This window comes from Dasypus novemcinctus, chromosome 2 (genome assembly GCF_030445035.2).
Source record: "Dasypus novemcinctus isolate mDasNov1 chromosome 2, mDasNov1.1.hap2, whole genome shotgun sequence".
Lineage (NCBI taxonomy): Eukaryota > Metazoa > Chordata > Mammalia > Cingulata > Dasypodidae > Dasypus > Dasypus novemcinctus.
Window position 1 is genome coordinate 86,201,516 of NC_080674.1, and position 25,016 is coordinate 86,226,531.

Genomic DNA, 25,016 nt, shown 5'->3' on the forward strand with positions numbered 1-25,016 from the left:
ATGCATTAGCTTCCCACTCTTATAGTCAAAATTAAGAATCGTTTTAGCATATTACATTTGTAGAGATGGTCTTTTGAGTTCTCCGATATATTTCAGTGAACTATTGCTCCAAATATACTGAAAACTTTCACTGAATCAGACTTGTTTTTTATACCAAACATAATACCTACTCTAGCACCCCACATTTGAAGGCATTTAATGTGCGCTTTCTGAATAAATCATTGTGTTCACATGATTTCATTTATATATTTTATGCATGTGAATATGTATATAAATATAATAAAATGTATTTATTTTAGTATATTAAATTTTTAAAAGTTGTCAACTCTATAAACTTGCAAGATTAAGTTGGCAATGATCTGCCAATTTTTGTAATAGTTCGCATATCCATTGTAGACACTTAATATATGCTGAATTGTTTTATGTTTGTACATAACAGATTTTTTTTGCATGCTAAGGATTCAAGAATGACAGTAAAAGCAGAGAGTAGAGCAATACTTATCAAGTGATCATCAAGATGATTCACTTTCCTCTTCCTATCACTTCCTATGCTCTTCAAACATATTTGGAGGAAATTATATTCTACCCATATCAGTTGAATACTCCACCGTAATTTTTGTTTTCTTGTTTTTTTTTAAAGAAAGTTAATAAAACTTGGCCTCTCGGGATTCTTATTCAGAGAAGAGAGATATATTCTTCTGTCTCCTCTAAGAACATGCATATGAGTTAGATGTAAAGAAAACTGTGATAGTGTGAGCTATTAAACACTGAAATGAATCCCGAGAGGGATAAAGGCAGTTCAAGAAATGTCAGTGAAGACCAGACCAGTGGTCCATCAGCTTCTACCTTTTCTACCTTTTGTTCTAACAAAATTATCTTCAAGACAGTAACTCCCTTCCCAATATTTGCTTTAAAACAATAGTTTTATAACTTCAGTGTATGTAGATTAACTTAATATCTTCCTTGAGGAGTGAATTTAATTCCATCTTAAACCTTTTCATTTCTTTATTCAGTGAAATTTCTTTTAAGATACCATATTCCCTTATTCATTTTCCCACCCGTGCTTTTCAAGTTTCATGGAAGGCCTACTATTAATTACTTTTTGCATTTCATAAATATAATTTAAAATATGGTTAGAATTTATATCATAAAAGAAGCTGAGTTAGGCACTGCATAACAAAATATAAAATACCTTTTTTCAATCTGATCTCTCTATCTACCAGTTAAGAATTACATCAGCTATGGGAACAGAGACCCACAAACCAGGGTCTTAATAAGACAGGAGATTATTTTTCAGAAGAATACACAAAAATATCCTGTGAAGTCTGGAAACACACAGCGCAGGGCTAGTACAACAGCTCCAAAGGATCATCAGAAGTCAGGGTCCCTCTATTCTTCCAGTTAGCCTTCTCTCTCCCTCTCTCTCTATATACATATTGCCTCATGGTCACAAGATGAGAGCTGAAGCACCACCCTTCACATTGTATTCCAGGCAGAAAAAAGGGAAAAGGCAAAGGGCAAAAATGCCTCCTACATGTAAGCCTCCTTTTAAAGAACTTTTGCCTGGGGTCTACCCAGTAACTTTGGCCAGAACTTAATCACATGGCCTCTACTATCTACAAGATAGTATTATTAATTCAGGAGTATTTCCAGCACACATTAAATCAGAGTCCTGTTAATCAGTCCTAATGAATATTGGATAAGCAATGTGAAGTCCATACCATCCTCTACATATGCACCCGATGTTAATTATTTTGAACTTCTTTGCCATGCCCACACTATCCATTTTCATGTTTCTTGCCTTTGTTATTCCCTTTGCCTAAAATGTGCCTACCCTGTTCTCTGCCATTTGGAAAATTACCTGAATGTTTATAGGTACCAGGGCTGTGGTCTGAACCTTGGACCTCGCATGTGGGAAGCAGCACTCAACCACTAAGTTACATTGGCAACCCTAAGTTGGTTTTTTTGTATGTTTTCTTGTTGTTTGTTTTTGTTTTTAGGAGGCACTGAGTACTGAACCCAGGACCTCCCATGTGGGAAGCAGGTGCTCAACTGCTTGAGCCGTAATCTCTTCCATGAAATCTTACTTGCTTTTAAAGACAAATCTCAGATAACACCTTCTTTATAAAACCTCTTTCAATTTCTCCACTAAAATTGTTTATTCACTCTATTCTCCTAAGGATTTTGTTTTTTATGATGTAATCCTTAGCCAGAGTAATTTGAATGATAAAAGTTACTGCATTCCTTCGGAATATTTTTAAGTATTAGAGATCAGGTATCTGTCCTATTTGTTTTTGCCCAATATCAGTGCCTGTATATATCCTTGTTATTCAATATATTTGTTTAAATAAAGATCTAGATGCCACCCTAAATATACCTAAAATTTAGTAGGGGACACCATCTATTTCCATAAATAAAATAATAAAAGGAAGAAACGGGGAGTGGTCTGACAGAGACCCATATAAAGTGCAGTAGAAGTTACCTCTGAGGGTTTTATTAAACATTTACACTCAGTATACGTGGGTGTGTATGTGCATGCATACATACACACATATTCCTTATTTCCTGGTTATTTTGGACTTATATTTGTCATTTATACTGCAACTCCAGCCTCTAGATCTTTGCTTCCTGAACTATTTTCCCTCTCCACATTTTCTTCAGTTTTCTATAATTTCTAACTCCTCCTCTGTTCACAAATGTGTACTGGGCTTTCTTACATTAAAATTAAGGATAAAAGTGTAAACTGTAATGTGGACCATTGACCATGTGGTGCAGCAGTGCTCAGAGATGTATTCACCAAGTGCAATGAATTTCCCATGATGATGGAGGAGGTTGTGGTTATGGGAGGAGAGGGGTGAGGGGGGCGGGGGGTAGATGGGGACCTCATATTTTTTAATGCAACATTAAAAATAAATAAATTAATTTAAAAATAAAATTAAGGAATTGTCTTCCTTTTGGATTTCATTTGCTTGCTAGCTGCAAGTTTTTCTTCTATTGAATAATTGTTCTGGTTGCCCTCCACATCTGGTTATTATCCTTCTCCACCATGAATGGATTACATCAATTGGTTCCCAAGGCTTTAGGTGTTGCTTAAGTTGGTCAAGAGGAAATCAGAGTGAAACCGGAGAATAAGAATGGAATATTTATTCTCCCAGCTTTCTCTCTCTGAGAAGTCACCTCTGTCTGGCTTTGTCCATTGACTATAGGTCACAGTTACTTTCAAAACATCTGCTATATGCGGCAGACTGGGTTCATGTAACTGTTCTATCCTCTCAGCCTTCCTGGTGTAGGAGGGCTGAGCTCAACTTTCTTCCACAGAGCCGGCTACCACCTTTGTAATTATTCTCGTTGTAAAAGAACTCTTTTAAATCCTGATGAGAACTTAATTGTGCCCGTTTTCTCAATAAGCATTCTTTCCTTAATTCTTTGCAATTTGTTTTCATTTCTTTTCTTTTGTCTTTATGAAGTTGACTTATTACTCTTCAACAATAAGGACAGATAGGCCCATCTGAAGGCTCATTCCAGCCCAAATTCTCTTACTTATAAAGAGATCGAGCTCCTGAGGCAAACATCTGTGAAAGATGTGAACAAAAACCTTAGAACAAGAATAGGTCATAAATATGTGACATGTGCTCGGTGGAAATTAAGCATACTTATTATCTATGAGAGGAAAGGAATGCAAAATGGTAAAATTTCCATACTAACAGATTTGAATTCAATGCCAAGAAAGTCTCCACATTCTATGAAAGCAAATTCTTTAGCTATTAACAATTGAGTGTCCATAGATTACCTAGCTGGATCAATGAAGGAAGAAATTGGTAACTTTATTAAAATGTATAACATTCAATATTATTAACTATGAGGTAATATGTATCCTGGAGCCTTGACAAGATTTAAAATTGTAAGAAAATTATAAAGAGCATCTGAAAAATGTAAAATAGTTTCAAATCTTAGGTAAAAATGTACAAACGATTTTTATTATGTTGAATTTGATTGAATTATATTGAATTTTCTTATTCAAATAATATACCAAACTATTTATGAAAATGAGAAGTATGAAATATCAACTTGATTATTTTTATATTTGATGCCAATATATATTATGCCTAATTTAACTTGATAATTTAAATTTAAAGACATTTTGTCAAATTATTCAATATCTCTAACTGAGTTTTTAAAATAAGTGTAAGAGTAATATAAAACCTGCAACAAGTAAATTAAAATCCAGAACTGCCTCTTTACTCAGTAGAAAACTGTGGGAGGAGACAAGATAAAATAAAGATTAATTGAATTTGAAAAATCTGCTCTTCACACTGTCACCCAGATAGTAATAGTGTCATATTAATTGACCATAGTTTGCCTTTAGTTATTTTGCTTGATCATGTTTCTTTTGTTCTTTCCACTAAGAACCATATGAGGAAAGTACCTTGGGAACAATGCCTAGATAGACACACATCCAAATGTTAATAGAAGCTACCTAGTTTTTAGGTAGTTTTTTTCTTTTCTTTTCTTTTTGATCACCTGCAATTTCTAAATTGTAGATGCACCTGGTAAAATTAAGAAGAAATAATAAAAATCCAAAAATGCTAATTTCAAGAACTTCTTTTGACAGTAATATATATATGTATATACATATGTAAAAATGTCAGAACTAGACCTGAGCTAAGATGTCTTCTTCTATTAAAGTCAATCTTTCCAGCTTCCTAAGATGTCTTCTTCTATTAAAGTCAATCTTTTCAGCTTCATTGGTCTTGAAATATACTTGAATTTAACTCAATTCAATTTAGTGCATACTGCTGAGCACTTATTAACATGCCCTCGATATCCTATTAAGCCCCAAACAAGGACAAGGAGATGCAGTCCCTCCTTGGAGGATCTCACACAGGAGGCGGCCACAAAGATATCGTGAATTTTAGTGCAAGGCAGAGATGGATGAAATCTAGTCTAGTGTTGTACCAGTTAAATCCAGAAGTGTTTGTTTTTATTTTTTGGAGGTGAATAATTGAAGAACTTTAACGAGATTGGTTGAGAGCTTTAAGGATAAGTAAAACCTTAGTATGTGAAAGGAACAACATAGAGAGGATGTAAAGATTTTTAATTTAGAGAAAAGAATACTCAGGTAAGGACATATTTTCATCCCTTTCTTTCAGTTATGTGAATGATTCTTGCATGGAAGAGGGTATAGATACGTTCTATGATGCTTTAGCCAGCAGGACGAAGGCATATCTGCTTTTATGACTTATCATTGTTGGTTATGTCTGTGATTTAAACCAATGCCTTGACTGGGTACAAAACTTTCAAATACAATATTGTTATTGGAGAAAATATGAACTACCTTATTAATAGCACGTTTTGACATGATTTCCAGGAATTCATTTTGCCCTCAAAATAGGAGTTGTCAATATATAAATCAAAGCAAGTCACCTTGGTTTACTATGTTTCTTAAGAGTGTGCATCTTTGCTTTTAGTTTTATGTTCAAAAAGACATGTCAGTTGTTACATTATGGACTGTGAATGGATGAAGAAAACAAGAAAACTGGAAATTGTTGAGTCAAATCTGCTGAACAGATTGCTGAACAAGCTCAGAGATTGTTCTGCTTAGGCCATTTTCACCAGTGAATTTAATAGAGAATGAAATCATGACCAGGCACTGTCAAGCACAGAGAAAAGAAAGTTTACTATACAGGGAAATTAACTACAGAATTTTAATCTTGTGTTATGATGTTCACAAACAGATAAAAGTTTAAAGACTGTAAAATATCTTAAGTCCTGAGTTATGGATTCAGGCTTGAATATGGGAATCTGGACAAGTTTTGTGAATTGTGAACTACCATTTGTGCCTCTTGAATCTGGAAAAAATACAGACAAATGAAAGTAAAAGGAACCCATAAAGAGGAAGATGAACTTTAGGGAAAAATGCAATTTATTCTGTGTTTATTTGTGTATTGCTACAAAGATTTCACAGACTATAGTATAAGAAAGATTAATGAAATAATACAGCCAGTTTTTAGAAAAGGGGGTGTTTCCTTCTAAATCAATTACAAATAAACATGTAATTATTGAGCTTAAATAAGATGGAATTCTAAGACAATGAAGTACATAACATTTTCTGATTAATTGAAGGTCAATTTTTATGCTTTTCTAATCACTTAAATAATATTAGGAAAAAAGGTTCTAAGAAGGGCAGGGTATAATTAAATCTGCTTATAGTTGATGTTACTGGAGTAGCTTCAGCTAAATATTCTGAAAATTCAGACGTTCCCATATCCCATAAATTTTGGAAAAGAAGTACCATATTTTGGTTTTGTTCCATGTACTAAAAAGGTGTTATAACACATTGTTGTGACGACATCAGAGATCAGGCTGAATCATTCCTTCATTCAACCAATTTTTGAGCTACTATATGCCCATCATTGTTCTGGATGCTGGGGACATAATAGGAAACAACATGAACAGAACAAAATGGAACAAACTACTTGTATACAACTTGCATTTTAGGAGGAAGAGTCAGAAGGCATTACATGTAAAGAATTTGATGACAAGATGATAAAAATCGTCTCTTCTAAGCACTTCCATTTTTTCACTCAATTACAAATTAAGATAATCAATAGTGAGTGAGGAGGAGAAAGACTACTAGTTGTCTGAGGACATCGGAAAAGGTATACAGGGTCATCTAGGAGAGGACAGTAGGTTTGACTGGCAGTACCAAAGATCTACCTAAGTTTGTGGTCACAAACTGACACTGAGTGCGTTTGTATGTATTTCTCCCAGCAGATGTGGGATGCAAAGTTAGATTAGATTATGTTAGAAGTTTTCCTGAACAAATATAATGGGGAGAGAAAAAGAGTGAAGGATCTATATAGAAAAGTAATGATAAATATTGGTATGAAATCTGAATCAGTAAGGAGGGGTTTGAGGAAAAGATGAGATTGAGGGATAATGAAAAGATGGAAGGATATATGCATTAGAAGTTTTGATGGAGTCAAAGAAATATTGAAATCAGAATATATGAGCAAGTGAACTAAAAAGGAAAAGGTTGATAAATAGAAATTGGCTGCTTATTCTGAACTAAATTCAGATTATTGCAAAGATCATTTACAGAGCTACTCAGGTAATCAGAATGTGCTTTTATGATTCTTGGCCATATTTCAAAAGAACTGATAAAATGTAAATTTCTAATATTTATATAATTTTATTATTCCTTTTTCCTTAAAATTCAGCCATATAAAGCCATTCTGATTTATTAGGTATTCAAATATATTAATACATGTGCAAATATACATATGCGAGTATCTTAAATAACACTGTCATCTTTTTCTTGTACTGTGGTGGTTTGAATCTATATGTATCTCAGAAAAAACAAGTTCTTAAATTTAACCCATTCCTGTGGGTGTGAACCCATTGGAGGTAGGACCTTTTGATGACATTACATGAGGTCAGGTATGCTCAGCCCAGTTAGGATAAGTCTTAATCCCATGAGTTTATAATCAGAATGAAATTCAAACAGCGAGAAAGAAAGTCACAGGAAGCAAGAGCTGAAATTTAAAGGAACCTGGAAGAGAAAGAAGAGAGCAAGAAACGCTTCCCTGTGCCTTATCTTATGACAGAGGAGCTAAGTATTGTTAGCAGCCAACTCCATAACTTTAGGAAGAAATCACCATCCTGATAATACCTTCATTTAGATTTTCTTTTATCCTCAAATCCAAGAGCAAATGAATTTTCATTGTTTAACTAACCCATTTCATAGTATTTGCTTGAGCAGCCTAGAAAACTCAAACTTGCTCCAAGGCCAATATCAACCTGGTGATACAGCCCAAAGAAAAACAATCCTAACTCTAAAAACCATGAAGATTACAGTAGCTCTTTAGTGCAGGTTTTCTTGAGGAATATTGTAAAACATTAAGCACTGCATACAACCTTCAATAAACTCTTTAAAAATTTCCTTTAATTACTTTTCTTCTTCATTCAATTTCCCTTAACTTCTTCTTTCATCTATAATGTTTCAATTCTCTTTCTCTTTGACTAACATCCTTATTTTGGTTTACTAAAAGCTGCTGAAAGCAATATACCAGAAATGGTTTGGCATTTACAATGGGGATGTATTAGCTTAAGTGCTTAGAGTTCTGAACCCGTGAAAATGTCCATCAAGGCATCAGGCCAATGCTCTCTCCTTGAGACCAGCAGCTGGCAATTCTGGACTCTTCTGTCAAATGGGAAGATACATGGCTGCTTCTCTTTCTCTGGGTCTGATTAGCTTCCTGGTTTCCATGGCTTCCTCCCTCAGCTTCCATGAGTTACGATCTGCTTCTGTGTCTCTCTCTCTCTGTATTCATCCCATTTATACAGGACTCCAGTAAGAGGATTAGGACCCACTCTAGGCCATACCTTACTGAAGTAACCTAATCAAAGACCCTTAACCAAAGTGATCTAATAAGAAAACTCACTTACAATAGGATCACACCCACTGGAATGGATTACCTTTAAAAGAATAATTTCCTGGAGTCCATCCAGTTTCAAACCTTCACAATCATTTATTATTTGATCATCCTGATGAAGCTTTAAGGCAATCTGGGGGTCCTGGTACTTCTGCCATTTGTATCTTCACTCATTATGCTGCACAGATCATGAATTTTCCTCAGAGTTATAAGTGCTTACATTTTCAAGTATTTCATCTCTGGGACGTGTTCATGTATATGCAATATGCTTAAATATTAATATGTTTGTGTGACAGAGAGAAGGAGTTTATTCAAAGACATGTGATAAAGTTATTTAACTCAGTTGTTGAAAATCAGAACTATGGGGGAGTAAAGCTTTATTAAGTGACAGATCTTGACTAGTGACATGCCCAGGTAAGTTTGGGAGCATGACTGTAAGTAAATGAATGAGGAATAGACTTTGGCATTTGTATGATGAAATATGAAGAACATTTTCAATAATTTCTGTGAGCCCCTAAATATCATTCAGAAATGTTAGCTGACCTAAATTTCCATTTGGTTAATGACTTTCTTGGGAAAGCCTATGACAAGCTGTCATAGCCACAACACTAGTAATACATCAATAAATTCCACCTTTTCTGAGATTTTGTATATTTATAACTAAAGCAACAGAAAAATCCCTGGGTAGAATAGAAATTGACAGAAATCTCTTATAAACCAAGAGAGAATAGGAATGCTTAAAGCGTTCATCTTTTTTAATATAATGCAAACTCAGGACTGTACACATCTCTTAAATGAAGAATACTTAACTGTATCTTAGGGTAAATAACCTCATTCATCATTTTTTGGCAAAAACAAAATAACTTTCGGAAGTCTATAAGTTTGTTGTTGCTGCTTTTTTTAATAAGAAGAACTTGTAAAGCCAACATTTTAGTAGACAAGGCATTACTTGTTTTTCCTAAGCAGGGTTAAATCCCTAATAGATAATGCTAACGTTTCTTAAATACCTGCTTAGATTTCTCAATGGGAAATTGTAAACAAAAATAGGAAGAGAAGAGAAAAAAACTATTGAAATACATATTTCAATCCTTAACTCTAATGTCCTGAATGAAAATTCTTATTAATTTATACACTTGGAGAGCCATCAACTCTTAGTTAGGTGCTCTGCTCATTAAATGGCATATCATTTAAAATGGTTCTCTACTAAATGGTTTGATAATGGTATAGAAAATCAGGGCAGAATAGGTAAAGGCATATTGTTGCAGGCAGAAATTATTTGATTGCAAATTAAAGAAGCAATACAAGCTAGCTCATGCAAAAATGGGGAGATACGTGGCAGATGCATACTTTATTACCCAGAAATATGAAGGGCAGCAGAATCTCCCATTGGCCTAGAGTCAGGTTAATTGCCATGTACTCATATTGCCTCTTTCTCTCTCAGTCTCTCTCCAATGTCTCCACAGCTATTCTTTCATCTCTGCTTATCATTGCATATCTGCTTCTTTTACTTTCTCTCTAGACCAGCTCCTTTAGCTTACTCACAAATGGCCCTTGAATTCCCTCTGGAGGATTTTATATAGTCTCTAGTTCAAGGGCCCAACAAAGACACACTAGATGCATTGAGTTACAAATTCATAACTTTGAACTAGGTGAACACCACTGTATCAAGGAGTTGTGACAGAGAGAGTGGTAAACAGACCATACACAAAGTAAGGAGGTCATCTTGGGCGCTCACTGTGTTAGGATGGCTGAAGGAGGCTTCCTTATGAGGAAAGAATGGCTTTCTCTAGGGCATTCCCACTTTACTAGGGTAGGACCATGGCTAATAATAGCGATAGGTATAATGCCCATCTATTTGCTTTTATTAAAAGTTCAAGAAGGTCCTTTATTCCATGTACCTTTCCACAGTTCCGTGAAATTTTTTATTTCACTCAACCACAACTGCCTAGAGTTCTTTATATAGAAATCCATTATTTTAGGAGATAGCACATTCTCTTAGAAAATTCAAAATTTAGGGGAAGAATACATATGATAAGATAGAACTGTGGAATAATACAAGTGTGTTTTAATGCACTTAGACTTTTATTTATAGTAATTTATAGCTGAAAGATATAATCTAATCCAGTCTTTTGTTCTATAAGTGAAGGAATTAAGTTGCACGGAAGTCTATGCAGCTAGTTATTTTGTAAAAGTCAAGGTTAGATTCAAGTTTTCTTAATTTCGAGTCCAGTAATATTTCCACTGCAGCAAAGTATTTCATTTTTACGAAATAGATTTGATCAGTGTACTAAAGAAATTGGAATTTTGTTGAATTGAAGTCTGTGTCAGCTTCTATTGCAGCTGTAAGAAATTTAGTGGCTTAAACAATTTTATGACCATACATTTCTAGAAGTCAAAAGTCTGACAAGTGTCTTCCTAGGCTAAAATCAGGGTAGATGTTCCTTTCTAGAGGCTTTAGGGGAGAATCCATCTCCTTGCCTTTTCCAGCTTCTATATGCTGCCTGCGTACCCTGGCTTGTGGCCCTCTTCCATCCTTAACCCAACAATGATGAGGTATCTCCTTGCCACACTGAGTCACTCCAACTTCTACATCCATCATCACTTCTCTAATTTTGACTTCTCTTTTACCATCCTCTTCTGTTTTTAAAGATACCTGTAATTATATTTGGTCCATCCAGATAAATCAAGATGAATTCTCCATTTTAAGGTCAATTGATCAGTAAACTTAATTCCATTTGCAAACTTAATTCCCCTTTGCCATGTATTCTAACATATTCACAGGTCCTGATGACTAGGGCATCTTTATGGGATTATTATTCTTCCTATCACATGATCAGTTTTTACTTTTCCTTGGTTACATTCAATTGTAACAATGAAAGACTTTGTCAGTCCTGGCCAAGGCAACTTATCAAGTAGATTCAGACTTATTTAAATGGAATTTGAATTGATATAGTGCTGTATATTGAATCCTGACACTTCTACTCTTTCTTTACTTTTATCTTTTCCTCTGATGCTTACAAAATCTTCCAAAGAGTTTGTTTTGGTATTGTGATTTGTACTCACTCACCCCACTAGGAATTAGTATCCTATTCTGAAACACAGACTGCTTGACACAGTCTGTCACTTACGTAACCCTCAGGACTGGCAACTGTCTTCCATAGCTCCATATGCATAACATCATACAAGGGTTACATACATCAACCCACCTCCAACACCTTGCATTGCTGTGTGACATTTGTTATAAATTATGAAAGAATATTATCAAAATCTTACTACTAACTATAGTCCATATCTTACATTTGGTGTATTTTCCCCAACCCACTTGATTATTATTATTTTTTAAATATATTTTTATTACAAAAATTGTGGACTTACAAAACAATCATGCTCATGTGCAGAATTCCTATGCAAGACCTCTCCATCAAAACACCATACTGTGGAAAAACATCTGTTACAGACTGTGAGATACAATCATCAGGCTGTTACCACTAACCATGGTCCATAGTGTACATTTGGCACACTTTTTTGACTATTTCCTCATTATCAGCACAGTCCATCTTAGGCATAGATACCTGAATATTACAGTATTGCTGTTAACCACAGTTCCTAGGTCATTCCAGTTGTATTTTTCCCATGTTTCTCTACATTTCCACCACCCTGCGATAGTGACGTACATGTGGTATAGCTCATTAAGGACTCTCTTGCATCTATACCATCAACCAGAATTCTCACACATCTCTGGGTTTACTGTATTATTCAGTCCTTAAATTATTCTCTAGGTTTCTTTGAATTGCAGTTTACATTTCTAGACTATCCTTTCCAGCCACATTCCCATTTATAAACCAACTGTAACTCATTGTAATGTGTTACCATCAACTCTACATTTCCACACATTTACAGCAAAGTTAATTAAAACTTGTACATACATTAAGCATCAATAGTCTATCTCAGCCCTCCTCTTATCTCCTTTAAGAATCCATCACCTATCACCATGTCTTGAAGACATTTTCCTACATTTTCTTCTAGAAGCTTTATGGCTCTTGCTTTTATATTTAGGTCATTGATCCATTTTGAGTTAATTTTTGTATAAGGTATGATATAGGGGTCCTCTTTATTTCTTTTGGCTATGGATATGAACTTCTCTCAGCACCATTTGTGGAATGGACTGTTCTGCCCAAGCTGTGTAGGTTTGACAGGTTTGTCAAAATCACTTAACTATAGACGTGACAGTCTGCTTCTGAACCATCAGTTTGGGTCCATTTGTCTATGTTCTTGTTTTTATGACAGTACTATGCTGTTTTTACCACTGTAGCTAGGTAATAAATGTAAAGTCCAGAAGTGAGAGTCCTCCAACTTCACTTTTCCTTTTTAAGATGTTTCTGGGTATTTAGGACCCCTTACTCTTCCAAATAAATTTGATAATTTTATTTTCCCTTTATTTAAAAAATGCTGGTAGAATTTTTATTGGGGTTGCACTGAACATGCATATCAATCAGTTTGGGTAAAATTAACATCTTAATGATATTTAGTCTTCCAATCCATGAGCATGGAATGTTCTACTAATTATTTAGGTCATTTTTGATTTTTTAAACTATACATTGTAGTTTTATGAGTACAAGTGCTTTACATTCTTGGTTAAGTTTATTCCTAAATATTTGATTCTTTTAGTTGCTATTGTTAATGGAATTTTTCCCTAACCTCCTCCTCAGATTGTGCATTACTAGTGTCTTTTAAAGTCTATTTTATGTAGTCTAGGATAGTCTAAGAATGTAAACTACAATTGAAAGAAAACTGGTTTTTTTTTTTTTTTTTAAGTTACTGTATGCATGGATTATCTTTTCCAGGCTTTCACTTTCAATCTATTGGTTTCCTTGGGTCTAAGGAGAGTCTCTTGCAGGTAGCATATAGAAGGTTTAGATTTTCTTATCCATTCTGCCAGTCTGTGTCTTTTGATCGGGGAGTTTAATCCATTAACATTCAGTGTTACTACTGTAAAGGCAGTTATTATTTCACCCATTTTGACCTTTGGGTTTTATTTGTCATATTTTATTTCCACATTCACTCTTTTGACACTTTTAGTTACTTTTACTGATATAATCTCCATTTCTGGACTCTCTTCCAAAGTTTTCTCTCCTGACTTTTCTTTTCAGACTATAGCACACCCTTTAGTATTTCATGTGAGGCAGATCTCTTTGTTATACTCTCAGTTTCTGTTTATCTGTGAATATTTTAAACTTACCTTCATTTATGAAAGAAAATGTTGCTGGATATAAGATTCTTAGCTGGAATCTTTTCTCTTGCAGTATCTTAAACATATTATACCACTGTCTTCTTGCACGCATGGTATTTGATGAGAACTTATATGGTATCCCTTATATGGGTATCCTTTATATGTTATGCATTGCTTTTTTCTTGTTGCTTTCAGAATTCTCTTTGTCTTTGGCATTTGACATTCTGATTAGTATGTGTCTCAGAGTTGGTCTATATGGATTTATTCAGATGGGAGTATGTTGTGCTTCTTGGACATGGATATCTCTGTCCTTCAATAGAGTTGGGAAATTTTCTACCTTATTTCTTCAAATATTCCTTCTGCCCCTTTTCCCTTCTCTTCTCCTTCTGGGACACCCATGCCATGTATGCTTGCATGTCTTTTGCTGTCGTTTAGTTCCCTGAGACTTTGTTCCATTTTTCCCATTCTTTCCTTCATCTGTTCTTTTGTATGTTCACTTTTGTAGGCCATGTCTGAAAACTCACAACTCTTTCTTCTGCCTCCTCAAATCTGCTGTTACATGACTCCAGTGTATTTTCAATTTCATTTATTGTGGCTTTCATTCCCATAAGATCTGCTATTTTTCTATGTATGCTTTCAAATTCTTCTTTGTGCTTATCTAATGTTTTCTTAATATCCTTAATCTCTTTAGCCATCTCATTGAATTTATTAAGGAGATTTGTTTGAACATCTGTGATTAGTTGTCTCAACTCCTTTATGTCATCAGAAGACTTATCATGTTGTTTAACTGGGCTATATCTTCCTGTTTCTTTCTATGGAGTATAGATTTTTTTGGTGTCTTGGCATATGGCTTACTTATATGTATTTATTTTAGGTGCAGTTTCTCTCTTTAGTTTAAGGCTCTCTTGACCTTTCTCCCTTACTCATTGTATAGTAGTAGCTGAGGATGTAATTGGTGCTGTAAGCTGTGGGTGCTCAAGCTACCCATGGTGCCCCAGGGACAAATGAAGCTTCTCCCACCTTTCTCCTCTGCCAAGGATGGAGACAAAGCTACACCTGTGCGTAATAATCCAAGTCATGCTGGCCTAGATTGTAGTTGCCCAGAGAGAATAATGAAGGCGCATCCTTCCTCCTCTGTCTGGGGTGGGGATGGAGCTGTGTCGCAGTGTGGGCTCGCCCGGAGGGCCGCGCAGGGGCGGTGTGGCCTCGGGCGGAGGGCTGCAACACACGGAGGGGCCTTCCGAGAAGGCGCTCCGGGGCCGGCAAGGTGCGGAGGACGCACGGTAGGAAGAAGACTACCGAGGAGACCAGGATCTGTGCGCAAGTCTGATTTATTCAGGAAGTACAGCGGTTAATATAGGGCGAAGACGGGGGAGGGGCAGGGGGCGTGGCCGGGGGCAGCAGACGGCTGATAGGTTCGTGCAGGGGTGCATCACTGGTTGTGGGCAGAAGACGGGGCAGCCAGGGTTCTCGGGGCAGCGAGGCGGGGCTGTCATGGCGCCGCGGTGGCCCTCGGGGGAGAGGCGGGGTTAGGCCACCGAGGGGGAAGCGGGTGCAGCTGGGCAGAGGGGCGGGCAGTATGCCCGAACCTTAACGCCCATTCCCGCCACCCGGGTCCGACTCGCACCGGCGCCTGGAGACAAGCCGACCCTTGCTGTCGCCGCGCTCCCACACGGTGCCACCCTACAGAGCTGCAATTGTGGGCAGCAATCTGACTACAATTGCAGGTCCAATGTGACTACAGTTGCTCTGGTAGACTTCTGAGTATGGTATGTGCCAGCCAAATATACCTACAGTAATCCAGAAAAGCTGATGCAGGGCCCAACAGCTTTCTGCCTGCCAGAGGTAGGGCTGAAGCCTAGGCTAGAGTTGTAGGCCAATCTGGATGGAAAGAAACCAGTCCCTACTGTCACTATGATTTTCAATTAGCCCTGCTTCCCCTCATGCTGGGGGCAGAGTCAAAATACTGGCTAACAAGCTCTTTCCTACTTGGACAGGTTCAAACTTTAGCTGTTCTTAGGATTATACTTTAGCCTGCTGAATTTACTAATCAGTAGCTGAAGTTGGTGCCCAACCATCTCTTCCTCCCCTATTTTTGGGAAATGAAGTTTCCAATTACAGCCACGGAATAGCTCCCAAGAAGGCTTGTGCCACCAATGGAGGATGGGCACAGGGCTCCACAGCATTGAGTGCTCTGTTTATGAATCTTCTCTGCAGATGGGCAGTCTCTTCCTTCAATTTGTTTCAAGGATGTTGCAGGATGCTCTTCTGGTCTCCTGGAGCCCCAGACAGGTGCTTTAAATAGTTCTGGGTGCTTGCTAACTGCCTTGTAGCTTGAATTGACTCTAGGAGCTCCTTACTCTGCCACCATCTTGCTGGTTGTCTCTCATTCTTATTCTTTGTTTAGAATCCCCCTTCCTGCTCTCTGCTGATATTTGAGCACACATTGTGACTGAGTACAAGCAATATAAATGGTGATGACAAAAGAGGAAATTGTGAAACACATGGCAATTATGCATGGAACAGACTTGGCTGCCTTTCGGATATGGGTGGTGTGGTAGTTTGAGATTGTGAATCCCTCTACACAAACCCAAATGAGAAAGATTATATTTGTAAACTGGTATGTTCCTCTGGATTTGATACCCTTTGACTGTATTAAATTAAAAAATTTTAAGTTTATTTAATAAAATCAATTTAGGGCTTTGCTTCACCCATGTCATTAGGGCATGGCACAGATTGAATGTCCACCCCCTTGGAGGGCTGATATAAATGGACACTCACTCAAGAAGAGGCATATAAGATGAAAGAATATGGTTATTTTAGTCCTGCCATGTGACAGAAAGGAGGTGGCTCAAATAGCTAACGCCCTGTGAAGAGAGATGAGCCGTTTGCCTGATAATTTGCAGTCAAAGAGAACAGAGCAGTTGAGAAGCAGAGAAGGCCCAAGGGAGCAGGCAGATATAGCCCACCATCTTGCTTCAACACATGGCTACAGACTGGTGAGAAAGTAGCCTTGAGTCGGATTCTTTAGGGTCTTGTAACTGTAAGCTTTTACCTCAAATAAATACCCTCTATAAAAGCCAATAGATTTCTGTTTTGCATCAGGACTGCTTTTGGCTGACTAATACAGGTTTCCTTCAGCATCTACAGCATAGCCTGATGGGATTCAGCTTTATTTCATACCAGTCTTCAGCTAACCTTGCCTGACTGTGGATCTTGTTACCCAGTGTGAGTATACTTTTTAGCCTCAGTGGAGTACCCAATCATTTAATACCACTTTTGACTTTACAGAGACAACTATCTGTCTTCTGGCTGTTCCTGTGCCCTGCCCACCCAGATCTTCTTGACCAGGCACTTATGTATTGTTTTCTCTATTTAACCTGACATCTAACCTGGACGAATCTGATTTTAACCACTGCAAGTTTCAACTGTAAATTTCCTGCTGGCACTGCATTTGATTAGTCCTGGTCCTTGCTACCTACATATGGTTGTAGAAAATCTCATGATCTACTCTGTGCTCACTACCCTTTCTACTTAATTTTTTCTCTTATTGATTCCTAGTTTAATCCCCTGGTTGGCAGTCACAAGCTTCTATAACCCATTATTTCTCCAACCCCAATGACTGTATGAATGTACGCATTCTTCTAATGATTTTCCTCATCTCCTGACCACTTTTTCTGAGAAAATTGAAGCCAGCTGTTTTGACCATTCCGTTTAGTATGTGCAACTGGCATGAAAATAAATATGGCAGTAGAATGAGCTTAGTGCATTACTAGTCATATGCTAGATGTAAGCAACAGTAGAATATGGGCACAAAAGAGGTGAGGGATTGCCTCTGTGAAGCAGTTCAAAAAAGCTCCTTAGAGATGATTCTTGAATTGGGTCCTAGAGATAGGGAGAAATTACTAGGGAAAGGTGAGTTGCCTGGAAGACAGTTTTATTGGTCTCTGTCATCCTTGCCATTTTACTTCCTCTGCCAACCCTCTGAATTCATTCTATCTCTTTAATTAGGCTCACATCTTTCTAATATACCTTTTAAATATGGGCATTTTTCAAGACTCAATTCGAGGTCATCTATTAAGCTACATCTTTCAGAAATTTTACTTAATTTCAGAGGATCCTCTTTCACCCCTTTCCAGCCAGTCAATACATTTTATTTGTACAATTCCTCATTGCTAATATAGTCATATGTTGGAACTCGACTTCTTTGAACCTCATCGAATCTGGTACTCAGCGCATTTTGACATGGAAATTTTGTCCCTGTGGTCATTTGTTTGGTACTCGATGTGTAAGTTAGAACTTGTTGGTGCCAGTTGCCTCATGACTTGCTAGCCTTTCCAGCCAAAACAAAGGGTCACACATTAGTCATGCGGTAGCTCTGGCCCTGTGAACATCCCATTACAGCCTTGTCTTAGCTTCTGTAGTCATTTTGTGTCTTTTTGTGTATTTTATTTTCTCATCATGGGTCCTAAGAAAAGGAGAATTGATAATGCTGAGCAGAAAAGAAAATTACTGCATACCACCATTGAGCATAAAAAAGAAATAATAGGTAAATACAAGAGTAGTATTCACATTACTGATATTGCTAGGGAATATGGTATGCCTAGAACAGCAAAGGTCTCCACCATCATTAAGAGTAAAGAAGTGATTAAAAAGGCTGATGTTGAGAAAGGAGTTAAAGCAGTAACAAAGCAGCATTCCCAAACACTCGAGGAAGCTAAAGGCTGTTGTTAATTTGGGTAAATGAGAAGCAGTTAGCAGGTGACAGTGTATTGGAAGACATGATATGTGAAAAAGTGAAAGTGTTGCATAGCAATCTTTTGAAAAACAAACCAGAACGGAGTATTGAAGTTTTTAAGGCCAGCCTTGGCTGGTTTGATAATTTTAAAAAGTAGACTAGTGTCCATAGTGTTGTGAGGCATGGTGAGGCACCAAGTGCTAATAAAGCTGCTGTTGAATTGGTCAGTGAATTTCAAGACTACATAGAGGCTGAGGATTTTATTCCCCATCAAGTTTTTAACCGTGATGAGAACAGAGCTTTTTGGGGAAAAAATGCCAAGTAGAATCTACATCACAAAAAAGGAGAAGGCATTATCTGGCCTCAAAACAATGAAAGAAAGCCTCACTATTGTGTGAGAATGCTAGTGGGGACTTAAAACTCAAGTCTCTACTAGTCTATCATAGTGAAAACCCATGAGTTTTCAAAAAGCATAATGTCATAAAAGGTAAACTCCATGTGATGTGGACGGTAAACAGCAAACTTTTGGTGGTCAAGCAATTTTTCACTGAGTGGATAAATGAAGTGTTTGGTCCCTCAGTGAAAAAATATTTGCTGGAGAAAGATTTGCCTCGAAAGCTCTCCTACTTTTGGCAATGCACCTGACCACCCTCCAGGCTTGGAGGATGGCTTACTGTAGGAGTTCAACTTCATCACTGTAAGGTTCCTGCCCCCCAACTCTACTCCTCTCACCCAGCCCATGCACCAGCAGGTCATTTCCAACTTCAAAAGTTGTACACCAAGGTGCTTTTCCAGAGGTGCTTTGAGACCACCTCTGACACCCAGGTGACATTCACAGAATCCTGGAAGGAGCATTTCAATATCCTTCACTTCCCTAATTTTATTGATATAAAGCCTGGGATGAAGTCTCTTATAGGACAATGAATTCAGCAAAATTTGTGGTCAGAAGTTGTAACTCAGAAAGCTTCAGAAAGGGTTTGAGGCTGAGCCCGAGACTTCAGGAAGAGAGGGTACAGTTGTGCAGGATATTCTATCTTTGAACCAATCCATGGGTCTGGAATATGATGCTGTTGATGTTGTGGAGTTAGTGGAGGAACATTGTGAAGAGCTCAATAAGGAACTCTTATTACTAAAAGCTGCAGGAACTACAGAAGGAGCAGCAACAAGAAGTGGCTGAAGAGATTTCTTCAGATGAAGGGGAGATAAGGGAGGATGTCCCCAGTTCTTTGATAAAAGAAACAGGCAGGATTCAAAACTTTGTGGAGAAGTACCATCCGGACAAACCTCTGACAAGCAGAAGTGTGAATTTATTGAATGACCAAACAATTTCACACTTTTGAGAAATTCTGAAAATAAGACAAAAGCAGTCCTCATTGGATAAGTTTTTTGTAAAGGTGACAAAGAGTGTGTCAGATCGTGTGGTGCAAGTTGAAAAAAGGCAGTAAAGAGAAAGAAAGCCTGAAGTACAAGCATCTTGTGTTCTATTGGAGGGAGACTTTCCTCCCAAGCAACCCTCCGTGTAACCTCTCCTCCACACCTCTCTCCTCCCACCATCCCATTAGGCCATGGACTCTTCTCAGTACAGGCAAAGTGAAGATTTTATTGTATTTAACCTAAGTACTAAGTTTTAGGTTTAATTTCTCATGTAAAGTAATGATATACAACCCTTTCTTTTTACATATTACTTTAAAAATATGCCTTGTCTTTGGTTTGGGAATGCATTAAATTTATTTACATTATTCATGATGGGAAAATTGTATTAGGTACTAGTAGTTTTGGGTACTTGTCATGCCTCCCTGAACCAATTAGCTATGAGTACCAAGGTACCACTGTACTTCATTTCCTAAATGCCATTTGAGCTACCTGCATTCATTATCTATATTGTATAGCCTATCCAATGGTGAATCTCTCTCATATAAATTTGTCATGATATGCATACTGTTTCTCATAGAGAAAAGTCCAAACCCCTTAGACTATCATTCGAGGCTTTCCATAATTTTGACTTTAAGTACCTTGCCAAAATTACGCCCACTACTTCCAAAAGAAACTCTCTTAGCATGACATTCAAGGACCCTTGCATATTGACTCCTTCACACTTCCAGCCTCAATTCTTACCTAATCCAAACTAACTTTGTGCTATAATCAGGTTGGATTATTTCTGGTTCCTTGAAATGGTCTCCTTCCTGTCTCAATATGTGTTACTGTGCATTTGTCTTTCCTTAGACTTGTGAAATTGTTAACGATACAGTGCCTCATTCAGATTTATATTCTCCCAGATTGACCTCTAGACCCAAAACAGTTATCAAAAATACTGACCAAATGAAATATTGCTGACAAGTCCTTTAAATCTTACAGTCCAGTGGGACATTCTTTAGCCTCCTAAAATAGAAATTTAATAAAAGACAACACTTTTTAACTGATTCTCTCCAGTTATTTATGGGCAAAATTATTGCTTCTCTTTGTATTTGTGGAAAAGAGGGACATAATTGCTTTGGTGACTTCTCATAACCTAAAGCAATGAGACTGTGACATAGCTGAGAATAGAGTAGAGCTCTTTGACTTCCAATTCATGTTTCCTATAAAACACAATTCAACAACAAGGGAAGAAATCCCATATGAATTAAACATTCTTCTTTGAATCAAAATAAATTTTTCTTTCTAGCATCAACACTTTCACCACAGGGTATTCTGTGAACTGAAAAGAAAGGCTTTGTGCTGAAGCTGTGTCTTGCTAACATTTCAGCTGACATATTAACTTCTTGTTGGAGAGCTATTTAACTTGAATAGAACTTGAGCAGCTCAGTGGTAAGAAGAATTTTTGTAACCCTCATTTTCCTATTTCAGTAGAATGGAAGTTCTACTACTTTTAAGATCAGAGAAGGCTAGGACTCAACTATTTTTTTTTTAAATGCAGTTTTCTGGGAGATATATTCAAAAGCATTCAGCAAATATTGCCTTTGCTTTTACACATTACTGAGCCACAGGAGAGGTGCAGAGATGGGATCAGAGAATTGACAGACTGTGTAAGTTGAAAATATAAATATTGACTATAAAATGAATGTATGACTGGATTTCAAATATATAAATACTTACATGTTAAAGCTTAGCTTGGAAAGAGTTTAAATATCACTAAGGAAAACAGGAGCAAAAGAAAATGGTCAGCAATTAATTATATAATTTATGGTAATTTTACTGCTCATAGTGATGATTAAAGTTACATAAGTTTTTAAGCTTGAAATCACATATGGTCTTACATTAGGTTTAAAAGGAGTCTAGCAATATATCATTTGTCCACTGAGAGGGGTTGGGGAATCCTGGCTTCCACCCTAACTCGTATCCCTTAAAATACCCATAATTGTTAAGGATTGCATGTTAGTGCTCAGGACATCATGCTTTCCCTTAAGTAGATAAACTGGTGACACATGCTGGGAATATATTTCATTCACCCTCCATAGGATGACCACATTTTATATTGCTTTAAATGATTTATGATAATTATTAAGCTCCATTTTGGCTTTTCAACAGATGGGTGAATGAAGTTCTGGTTGAATTATAAAGATTAAATGGAGCTATTCACATTTTCTGTTAACATGATTAAACATTTTGAAAATCATAGACTCCTTTGAAATCTACCATTCATTAATAAGAATATATTTTTAAAAATTCCAGTAACTATGTTAAGTTCCAGGGAAATCAGGGTAGATAAAATGCTATGGGGAAGAAAATACATGCATGAATAACTATACATGAATGGGAAAACTCAATGATAGACATATGTGATTTGAATCCTAAATACAAACATAACCTCATATAGGAATTATCAAGTTGAACAACTGGTTAGAACAGTCCCATCACAGGGAACTTCATTTGTAGAGCCATGAAGACAGAAATCAACATAAGATGGGAAGGGAACTAGAAGCAACTCAATGCTATTATTTCATAAAGTGCAAGCAGAGAAGAGTAAGGATATGTCTAAAGAGAAAGAAAGGGCCCAAACCAAGGACAGTTTGTCGTGTCAAAAAAGATAGTTTGAAATTCATCTTGTAGAAAATAGGACCGAGGAAAGGGTTTTAAGCAGATGATTTTCATTTTAAATAGGTTACACTACCATGGTATTAGGCATAAATTTGGGAAGATAAAGCTAGAAACAGGAAGCCAGATAGTTAGGAGAGTGTTGAAGTAGTCTATGACAGAGATGTTTGAATCTAAACAAGGACAGTGATAATAATGATGGGAAAAGATTAAAGATATAGGAGACAAAATTGCCCAAACAAGGGGCAAGTGCTATGTTGAACTGACGGTGGTGGCAGAGGCAGAGAGAAGAATCAAGAATAATTATTTTCAGGTTTTGACTAGGCATATGGTGTGGCATTAACCTGATTAGAGAAATGAAGAGAAAGGTGATGTGGAAGAAGAGGAGGAAGAGAAAGAGATATTTTCTAAGCATTGCACTTGCAGACAGACTTGCTTCTTTTACATTAGTGACTGCTGAATAATAAAGTCATGACATCAAAAGATATTCATTGTTTTTGAAAAAATTTAGTAGAGAATGTGTTCCTCAATTGCATATTAATTAATTTGATTTTCACTTTGAAATACATTTGTATTCCAAATACTTAGCATTTTATAAGAATTTTTCTATTTTCCAAATATTCTTTGTATATGAAAAGAAATAGCTTAACCTTATCTCTTAGGGAAGAAAAGCAATAGTGGATGGGACTGATTTTTGAGACATTCCAATAAACTGCCCAAGAGTTAACCTTTCAGATGCAAATTTAAAAGTGCAGAGATATTCATCAAACATTCTAGATTTATAAACAAATTAAGGATTTATTTGCCTTAATTCTTTAATACATGGAATTATAGCTAAAATAAACAGATTCCTCAAGATTTTATCCTGAAATTAATGTTTATGCTTCTCAGATCTGGTTATTATCACATCACTAAGTCTCAATTGGTAAAACCCAAACTGAATGAAGCCAAACAAAAAATCATCTAGCCACATGTATATATTACCTCATGATTTAATGACCTCCATTCCATCTACAAGTAGCAATAACTTAATAGTTTGTGAAAAGGATTTCAAAACCAGACTCCATGGAAATAAGAGTGCTCTATTAATGGAACCTGGAACCATACACACTGTTGTGCATTTTTATTTTGTTAAAATGAATGGGATAGAGACAACCAGCAAGATGGCGGCAGAGTAAGGCCCTCCCAGAGTCAACTTCTGCTACAGGACAGTTAGTAATCACCCAGAGCTATCCAAAGCACCTGTTTGGGGACTTCAGACCAGAAGAGCATCCTGAAACATCCTTGAACAAACAGAAGGAAGAGACTGCCAATCTGCAGAGAAGATTCATAAATAGAGCACTTCACGCAATGGAGCCGAGTGCCCATCCTTCACTGGTGGCACAAGCTGCCTTGGGAGCTATTCCATGACTGGAATTGGAAGTTCCTTTTCTGAAAAATGGGGAGGAAGAAAGTTGGGCACCAACTTCAGCTACTGATGAATAAATTCAGCAGGCTAAAGTATAATCCTAAAAACAGCTAAAATTTGAACCTGTCCAAGTCAGAAAGAGGCTAGTAGTCACCATCTTAACTCTGCCCCTGGCATGAGGGGAGACTGGACAGACTGAAAATCACAGTGCTGGTAGGAACTGACTTCTTTCCATATAGATAAGATTGCAGCTCTAGCATAAGCCGCACCTCAAGCAGGGAGGAAGCTGAAGGGACCTGCACCAGCCTCTCCAGGAAAATACAAGCCATGCCACAGAGGCCGGTGCTCATCCTACCTTGGCAGTGCAAGCTGCCCCAGGAGGTATTTTGTGGCTAAAATTGGAAGCTTTGTTTCTCAGAAACAGGGGAGGAAGAGATGGTTTGCCACCAATTTCAGCTACTGCTTAGTAAATTCGGCTGGCTAAAGTACAACCCTAAGAACAGCTAAAGTATGAACGAGTCCAAGTTGTAAAGAGAACAGTAGCCACATTTTGACTATGCCTCCAGCATGAGGGGAAGCCGGGCTCGCTGAAAATCACAGGGACAGTAGGGACTGGTTTCTTTCACCCAGATTTACCTGCAGCTCTAGCCTAGACTTCAGCCCCACCCTAGCAGGGAGAGAGCTAACGGGCAGTGCATCTGCCTCTCCAGGTGACTACAGGTACATTTGGCTGGCACAGATTGAATAATTGGAAGTCTACTGGGCCAATTCTGGTCATTTTGGACCCCAGGACAAAGATTGCTGCCCACACCTTCAACTCCATCCACAACCCAGGCAGGGGTGGAAGAGGCATGAAACTTCATCAGTCTCTCTGGCAACTACAGTCTAGGCCTGCACAACTTGGGTTATTATACGGGGCTGAGGCTCAGTCCTTACCCCTGGCAAAGGGACAGGTTGTGAGAAGCTTCATCAATCCTTAGGGCTAAAAGGTCAGCTTAAGCCTCCACAGTTTATAACATCAACCACATCCTTAGTTCCTACTACACAACCAGAAAGGGAGAAAGGACAAAAAGCCCTAAACTGAAGAGAAAAACCACATCCATAATAAATACTCTAGTAAGATAGATGCCAAGACACCAAAAAAACCCAAACAAATAAAAAACAATCCACACC